At 36.5% G+C, this 10,000-nt stretch overlaps 1 protein-coding gene across 1 annotated transcript in view; it reads right to left on the bottom strand.

Annotated features, from left to right (window-relative positions):
- LOC115209068 (neuromedin-U receptor 1-like) overlaps window positions 1–10,000 on the bottom strand; it is a 31,800-nt gene that overhangs the window by 5,966 nt on the left and 15,834 nt on the right. The window lies entirely within an intron of this gene.

The raw sequence follows: 10,000 nt of genomic DNA, 5'->3' as shown, positions 1-10,000 counted from the left end.
CGTTCAGTGAATTTTCAGTTCGAATTCCGTCACATCCAGATTCGTTTACCTGTTGTGTAGGCAAGTTGGTTTTAATCTGTTATCCTTTTAATGTCAATACGCGTAACGCTTTAAACAAGCCCTGTGAAATGAAATCGAAAGCACAACCTTTTATACAAGCAACTTTTCTATTATTTCTTAAAAATTGGATGATAAACCATAGGTTGAAATTGAAAACAATCTATTATTGATACATTATTTATAACTAGCGGGACCTGTGAATTTTTCACGGAATTAATGATAAACCTATTGGGTTATTTCTGAAAACTTTATCCAAAAAACCTGAAAGCGTAGCCCTCGTTGCGTCTGTATGGAAAAAGAGTCGCTCATCTACTACTCATTAAAAAGAGAAAGAAACTAGAATACGATGATTACTTAATGCACTTTATATTTTTATATATTCACTTTATATATTTTATGCACAATTTTATAGACAATACTCAGCACTCATAAAATAAATATTCACTCTTATTTTTCCATTTTTTCGCATAAACAAAAAATAGCCCATACATATGATATAACCGTTAGTTAAATTGCATATATCTGCCATAAATAAGCATATTTCACGGAATTGCACTTGTGCGCATGCGTTAAGTAATAGGCGATATAAAAAAACTTAATTCAATTAAAAAATACACTTTTCATTATTTACTCACCACCCCTCCACCTCCAATACATCATCATCATCATCATTTCTTTCCCCCCTCTTTCTCTCTATCCTCTCTCTGCCTTTCTTTAACCTCACCATCAGAACATCACCCCTCTGCTAAAATTATATTTTTAACTCTCCTCCTCTACCTTCAACTAACTTTTTTAACCACGTAACAAATATTACGTTCCCCCTACCTCATGTCATGGACGCTTCTTTCTCCCTCTTTCAGCCTCACTCTTCGCCTTATCCTCTTTTCTCTCTCCTTTTTCCCTCTGCTCTCTTTCCCTTCAACTAATCACATGAAAGCATTACAATTGCATTCCCTCTACCTCACGTCATGGATGCTTCTCTCTCCCCTTTTTCTCCCTCCTTTTCCCCCTCCCTCTTTTTCTCTTTCCCTCTTTTCCTTCTCCCTCTTTTTCTCTAATCACGTGAAAGCATTATCGACGAGTAAGTAACGCAATGACGAACAGAATTGTTATAAGATATTTTGCTTATTGATATGACAACTAACTGATAAATTAATATTATAAATAAAATGCGACATATATATATTTTTTTTTTTTTAGAATCCACAGTTCTGTGGAGTAGCTACTGTACTTTATCATTTGGCCCACCTAAAAGCATTTTTTTGTTTCTCTGATATGAAAATAAGGCTGCAGCAAAACGCATTAAGATTTGTTAAACTATAATCTACATGTTGTGGCAGAATAATACCAAATCTAGGTCCTGTCTTCGATTTTGTTCCATAGGTAACATTGTTTAACGAATTTCCTAAAAACTATCAACTTATTTTCAAAAATTTTAATCATAGACAATTATATGTAGCTCTTTCAAGAGTGCATTCTCTTCTTTACGGAAAGATAAAATAATAAATAATAGCTCTCAAGATAGAAAAGATTATGTGTACAACAAAGATTGTAGTTTCCAAAGACGTTCTGTCCAAAGGCTTTACCATTATTACTACCTATATTGACTATTCTCAAAATAAACTCTTTAGATACTTGTTTCGGAGTTCGTTATTAACTTCCAATATTCTTATACTTTGCAAACTAACAGCGGAAATCCCACAAGGACGGCTAGATAACTTTTGCTATAAGTTAAAAATCGAATATCAATAAGATTGTTATACTCTGTGTGTATTTAAAGAGTTATTTTATAAAACCGCACGCGTGTTTCCATTCAAATCTCTTCGATAGAGCTATTTTTTATATATACTTAAAAGAAAATTGAATTTGTATCAATAGTATTCAATTAAAGATAATGCCATTTTAGTTACGTTTAGTTATAGAAATCAGTTAAGATGGGGGAGTATAAGGAATAAATTTACAAAAGATACTTATATCTCTTTCCCCAAAAGACAGGTGAGTTCATCAGAAATTCTAAATATTGATTTCAAATTTGGCACAAAGCCAGCCAGCCAGCATGTTTGGAGTAGCGGAAAAGTCAATTAAATAGATACCAGTACGTAACTGGTACTTATTCTATCGACTCTGAAATGTTGAAAGGTAAAGTTTGAGATCTATCCGCTTTGACTACAGTTTCCAGCTCATCATTATCCACCTTGGTCACAATTTTTACCATTGATAAACAAAAAAATATTGTTGAAACTAGTTTTTCAAATTTAGGTGCATTTTCACGAACAAATTTGCCTATATATATATATATATACATACATACATACATACACGTGTGTGTGCGTGTGTGTGTGTGTGTGTGTGTGTGTGTGTGTGTGTGTGTGTGTGTGCGTGTGTGCGTGCGCGTGTGTGTGTGACTGTATGAGTTAGAGGTTAAGAAACCATCTGAGAGATATTAAATATCCAGTATACTACTGGATGTGTGCCTACGTAGTCTCAGCCCCAAAGTAGTCTCCACCTTATTTTTAGTGTCTGTGAATGTCTACTCACCAGCATTGAATTGCAATACACAGTTACCCGCCTTCAACTGTTGTCTATAAGCCTAAAAATGTTTAACCAATACATTTTTACATTAAACCTTGTACTTCAGACTTTACTCGTAAGCTTGAAATTATTACTCAGACCTAACGTAATAACACTTCATAAACACTATATTAGTGTATGATTTAGCTCTGCATTTCAGTATGATAATATACTATAGGCGTAGGAGTGGCTGTGTGGTAAGTAGCTTGCTTACCAACCACATGGTTCCGAGTTCAGTCCCACTGCGTGGCACCTTGGGCAAGTATCTTCTACTATAGCCTCGGGCTGACCAAAGCCTTGTGAGTGGATTTGGTAGACGGAAACTGAAAGAAGCCCGTCGTATATATGTATATATGTATATGTATATATGTATATGTATATATATGTGTGTGTATGTGTTTGTGTGTTTGTGTTTGTCCCCCCAACATCGCTTGACAACCGATGGTGGTGTGTTTACGTCCCCGTAACTTAGCGGTTCGACAAAAGAGACCGATAGGATAAGTACTAGGCTTACAAAGAATAAGTCCTGGGGTCGATTTGCTCGACTAGAGGCGGTGCTCCAGCATGGCCACAGTCACATGACTTGAAACCAGTAAAAGAGTAAAGAGAGAGAGAGAAAGAGTATCAGACTACTTTCCTCTGATAGAACCCATATAGCGTCTGTTTATCATTTGTTTACTTTTTAACTAATATATATATATATATATATATATATATATATATATATATATATATATATATATATATATATCCATTGCTTTCAATCTTAGTATTCATACATAATAATATTTTTGATACTATCGCTTTAAACTAGCTTCAGGTAATCTACTTTATTCCAGCATGCACCCAACTAAAAATGTGTCTTGTAAAGTTTATTCTTGAGCAACCAAGTAACAATTTGGCAATCATAAATATAGTAGAGTGCTGCTGAGAATATAGTTGCCTTGTCCTTCATATTTAGAAACAACTATGAGTATGTTCAGGAGAACAAGTGTGGTCGGTGGTACAATGAGCTTGCTCTTGATACAAAGGTTTCAGTTGCCTTGGTTTGATAAAAGAGAGGTCCTGGTTCTAGTAACTTAAGTTTAACCCAGGTACTTCCCTATTTGTACCCAAACTTCTACGTTTCACATTTGAAATGTTCAACGGCATGAAGGTAGCCGAGTGTGCAGCTTTTATATCCGTTATGAATTCATTGACAAACACTGCAGGACCATAAACTCGAAATTACGACTGGGCGAAACGTTTTACTCTTTACTCTTTTACTTGTTTCAGTCATTTGACTGCGGCCATGCTGGAGCACCGCCTTTAGTCGAAAATCGACCCCGGGACTTATTCTTTGTAAGCCCAGTACTTATTCTATCGGTCTCTTTTGCCGAACCGCTAAGTGACGTGCACGTAAACACACCAGCATCGGTTGTCAAGCAATGCTAGAGGGACAAACACAGACACACAAACATATACACACACACTTATATATATATACATATATACGACAGGCTTCTTTCAGTTTCCGTCTACCAAATCCACTCACAAGGCATTGGTCGGCCCGAGGCTATAGCAGAAGACACTTGCCCAAGATGCCACGCAGTGGGACTGAACCCGGAACCATGTGGTTGGTTAGCAAGCTACTTACCACACAGCCACTCCTGCGCCTCAGTTAAATCAATAAATAACAAGAGTACTCAGAGAGTGCAAACCTCTGCCAAAGCAAAACCAACGTTCTCTCAACAATTAGCCAGAGATGATTTTTAAAATGAGAATATCTGAAATAAACTCGACTGCTCTCACAAACGAGAATACTGAAAATGAACCCGACCGCTCTCAAAGGTTAAGTAAAAGAAACAGGAAAAATAATCCAGAATCCTTGTCCAGTACTGGATTGATCCCCAAATCTAATCAGTTCGTGCCAGTCACGAGGCCAAACATCCCTGAAAGTTTCATCCGAATCCATCTATCCAGCGGTTCTTGAGATATCCTGTCCACGGACAGACAGACAAACAAACAAATACGACTGAAAACAACACCCCTGCCTTCGTCAAGGCAGAGGTAATTACGTAATTTATTAGGTAAGTTCGACCCTTGAAAACATGAGATTGACAAATGAATGACAACGAGTTCAATGTCGCATCAAGTCAGAAGTGTTGCTAACAGCTGATACAGCTGTGTGTGTGTGTGTGTGTGTGTGTGTGTGTGTGTGTGTGTGTGTGTGTGTGTGTGTGCGTGTGCGTGTGCGTGTGTTAGATGGATATAAGTATTGCCTGAGTGGTTGATGGGTTTGTTTACTCCGTATCATAGCCCTCGTTAAAGATACCACCACATAATTCAAAGAGTAAATATATCACCCAACAATGATACAGTTTCCGTGCTGCAAACATATAAATAACTTACATACATGTGACGTTACCATCTTATCTCACAGAAAACTGTGTTCATTCATATTTTATCTCCTTCTATTTCAATCTTTCACTTTCTTTATTTTTTTCTTTATCTATTTCCTCATTTCATTTCATTTTTTCTTTCTTTTTTTTTTTTTGTTTCATTATATCTCACCATCTCTTTCCTATTTTCGAATTTTTTCTTGCGTGCATATTCGCTATATACAAACATCTCAATCTCTTTATCTCTGCATTTGATCAGTATATATATTTACTACTACTACTACTACTACTACTACTACTACTACTACTGCTGCTGCTGCTGCTGCTGCTGCTACTACTACTACTACTACTACTACTACTACTACTACTGTTGTTGTTGTTGGTGGTGGTGGTTTCATATTCCGGTACAAGGCCAGTAATTTCAGGTGACGGGAGGATGGGCTAGTCGATTACATCAACCTCACTGCTCAACTAGTACCGTAAATCCTTGAGTATAGTCCGCCCTTGAGTATAATACGCAGGGTTTTTTTAGGGGGCTGTACTTCTGAAAAACCTAAACCTTGTGTATAATACGCACCCCTTCTTTAACATGAGTCAAGGAGGTCTATATAACGCCCTTGGTTTGTAAAAATGTATACGGTAACGTCCTTTATTATTATTGTATATATAACATAATGCAAACGTAGTTTTTTGTGCATTTTGTTTCAGAAAATAAAGAAATAAAAAGTAATAACAGTAATAACGTTTAATAAATGTTGCTTAGTGCAAGTTATGGGTGATTCTTTTATGACTTCATTGCTTTTAGGCTTAGCTTAAGGTATTTTCGCGACCGACATCACAAAATGCGTCTGAATAAACATTGCCAGATAGCAAATAGAGACTCAGACATTGCTTAGAAAATAATTTTCATTTTTAACTTCGTATATAGTATGCACTAGGGATTTTGACCTTTAAATTTTGTGGGGAAAATGCGGATTTACGGTACTTATTTTATCGACCCCAAAAGGATGAAAGGCAAAATCAACCTCAGCGGAATCACTACTGCTATTATTATTTAGTAACATTTTGTCTCCCACTCTCCATTTGTCTGTCTTCTATATTTCGTCTTCTGTACACCATTTTCTCTTCGTATCCTTCGCGCTCTTGTCTCTTCCGTTGATAGAACAAATGCTCCTTTTCTTCTAAACTCATTTGTTGTGAACCACTTAGACGCGCACAAACACACACGCGCGCGCGTTATACTTTTTCCTCTTCTCAACATCTTTAATGAGTCACCACCTCGGATTTTTAATTTTATTTTTTCCTTTACATCACAGTCGTTGAACAATAACGTCAATGGTGTACGTTTCTGGCAAGCCTATTGCTAGTTATCATTTTTGATGTACAAAGAGAATATCTGTATAACGCGGTGCAGAATACATATCACAAGAGACTTCGTTCAAACGACTACAATTTTTCGGATTTCTCTTTGACTCAAGCATCTTTCACTGATATACCGTAAATCCTGGAGTATAATCCACATTTTTCCCCAAAATTTAAAGGTCAAAATCCCTAGTACGTACTATATACGAGGTTAAAAATGAAAATCATTTTCTAAGTAATGACCGAGTCTCTATTTGTTGTCCGGCAATGTTTATTCAGACGCATTTTGTGATGTCGGTCGCAAAAATAGCTTAAGCTAAGCCTGAAAGCAATGAAGCCACAAAAGAATCATCCATAACTTGCAGTAAGCAACATTTATTAAACATTATTACTGTTACAACTGTTATTTCTTTATTTTCTGCAAACAAAATGCACAAAAAAGCTACACGTTTGCATCGTTATATATACAATAATAATAAAGGACGTTACCGTATACATTTTTACAAACCAAGGACGTTATATAGACCTCCTTGAGTGAAGTTAGAGAAGGGGTGCGTATTATACACAAGGTTTAGGTTTTTCAGCGGTACACCTCCCTAAAAATCCCCTGCGTATTATACTCGAGGATTTACGGTACATGGGAGAAATATGTATCCTTTTATTCTTACATTCTTTCACTGATTTCATTTGACCATGGTCATATTTCAGCAATACCTTGATCGTTGAACTGAGCAAATCGATCCCAGAGCCTATTTCAAATCTGTACTTATACTATCGTACACTTTTGCCAAACCGCTAAGTTACAAGGAAGAAAGCAAACGAATACCGAACAGTGGTATGAGACAAATAACGATGCACACATTCTCACACAAGTACACGCAAGCACAAACAAATATGTAAATGCTACTTTTATTGCATACACTGAATTTTTCATTCTGCCTGACGGTTATTCGCAATATCAGTGAATGCACTATTCACTGTTTCTTACATTTCAGAGGCGAAAAATTCCGTCTAGGCATGTGGCTGCAAGTACACGTAATTAACAAGAGTCAAGAAGGGTGGAATTCCTCTGGCATTCTCTTTAGTGTTTATCGAGGCGATTTTTCGTTTCCTTCCGACGTATATTGTTTTTAATATACTTCGACATATAATACTTTTAACACATGTCATGCGAGATTTTATCTCGGACGAAAATCGTAGCATCTTGCCTGCCATTGTGTATATGCCTTAAGTATAATACATAGATGGCACTCTTTCTCTCTCTCTCTCTGTCTCTCTGTCTCTCTGTCTCTCTCTCTCTCTCTCTCTCTCTCCTCTCTCTCTCTCTATATATATATATATATATATATATATATATATATATATAATATATATATACACGTATATACACACAAACACGCACGAACATGCACACATACATTCATATATATATATATATATATATATATACACACACAACTCGCACGAACATGCATACATACATACATACATACATACTACATACATACATACATACATACATACATACGTGCGTACGTATGTATGTATGTATGTATGTATGTATGTATGTATGTATGTATGTATGTGTGTGTGTATGTGTGTATAGGGAGAGAGAGAATGTACTGATGTATCTCATGCAACCTGTTTATTCTATACAGTGACACCATGTAATTACGTACGATATAGGTAGCAAAAACCACATATAAACAAATAAGCAAATAAATGAACTGTTAACGGATGACGTGAGAAACTTTGCTGTTGATTTGAAATTTTAATTTTATTTCTGAGCGCTTTCAAGTTGCAACGGGTTCGGGCGGGCTGATATGTAAAGTTAATAACGGCAAATGAGATTCGGAACCGTGTGACACTCAGTGACTCAGAAACTATAACTCCAAAAGTCGCAGCAAACGAATCTGCCCGCTGCATGTCCATATGCGATGAGCCAAACTAGAAAGAGCTGTGAGTAAAAACCTCTGACTAATATTGTTCGTTAGTGACTACAAGCGGTGGTTTGTGAGGTAAGTACATTCTATTGAGAAGACCGACACCAGCATCCGATAACCTTTTGACAGTCAGGTACTGATGTCAGTCATTCTGATAGCGGATGAATGAAAGGGAAATGGAATAACAAAGATAGGGTCTACAGGAGCTTGTGCTATTGTAGAGAGCAAACGGAGAAAAGATTAAGGAACTGATTTTGAAAATTTGAACTCCGCATCAAAGTATCAAAAAACAAGGCGAGTCCATGAGGAATACACATCGATTAACAACAACAACAACCGGTCTATTTTGGTTGCTGTCCGATATGAACAGAGAACGACAGACATGACTGTGATCATAATAACATGTTTAGATACCAAATTGATGTATCAGTTGCTGTATGGATGTAGTCATTCAAACATCCTAGAGAGAAAGAGAGACAGACAGAGACGGAGACAGACGGACAGACTGGCAAACGGATCGACAGAAAGAATGAATCATACACCAAATTAATAGCGCGCTACTTCATATCGATTCCACCAAGTAGATTGTTTCAGTAAAGATATGGATAACATTTAAAGAAAGGGATTTTTGGAACGACATTATGAACGAGCAAATCGGAAGTGTATGCCGAAGCTCTTATCATTAGACAGCTGAAGTCGACTTTAAATCGAAGATAGATGCCGTACATTTTCAGTCTCACAGAACAATAAAGATGTGTGTGTCCATCCTACAGTTTCGACTGGGACTCACAGTTGTCGATTTTAGTCTTCTATCGCAGTTCGTCTGAAGTCCTCTTGTAGCTCGAAAGCGCTCATGGGATAAAATTGAAAATTAGGAACAAACAGTTTTTCACATCATCCTATATATCTCCCACGTCTATCACTTATACAGTATGGCAATGCTTTATTGATGTTATACATATATTAATTTCTTGTTTTGTAATTCTGCTTTCTCTCCTTCATGCTTTTATGGTGAGTGTTTTCATCGTTCTACTTTATTTTTTAGAATTATTTCCATGTATTAAACATTTTATCTGAAGTACAGTTCTCGTTATTCTTGCAAAATCTTTTAACCTGGTGAGCTTGATACGGTGTTCACAACACAAATGTGAAAGCCAATGTAAGAGATTGTGCGCTATCACTCACCTGCTAGAAACGGCGGTCAAATCTCTTTTAAATCACATTCAACCATCATATGAAATGGTCATATTTGATCATGTAAACCAGAGCATATTACTTGGATTGAGGTGGAGCAAACAACGACAACAACTGAATGAAGATCTATTGACCTCACTTTCCAGAACACTAACTAAAACTTATAGACATCATGTGTACATTTACAGTTATAGGAAACCTCATAAATTATCTGTTAGTGCAATAAGACAATTTTCTCATTTCCATTTTAGATTGCTTGAAGTCATAAATATAAAGGGAACTTAGTGCATGGTTATATATGGAAGTACATTTAACCGAAATCGTATATTATCCCTTCACACGCACTTACACAAATACACACACATAGACATCTGACTGCAAATGCGTATAGACAGACAGACGGACAGACAGACAGATAGATAGCTACAAATAGCTCAGCTGCGTGTGTATGTTTGTGTCCGTATGTGTCCGTGTGTGTATGTGTGTTAA

This window comes from Octopus sinensis, linkage group LG1, assembly GCF_006345805.1.
Source record: "Octopus sinensis linkage group LG1, ASM634580v1, whole genome shotgun sequence".
Taxonomy (NCBI): Eukaryota; Metazoa; Mollusca; class Cephalopoda; order Octopoda; family Octopodidae; genus Octopus; species Octopus sinensis.
This window is presented reverse-complemented; position numbering and strand designations above follow the sequence as displayed.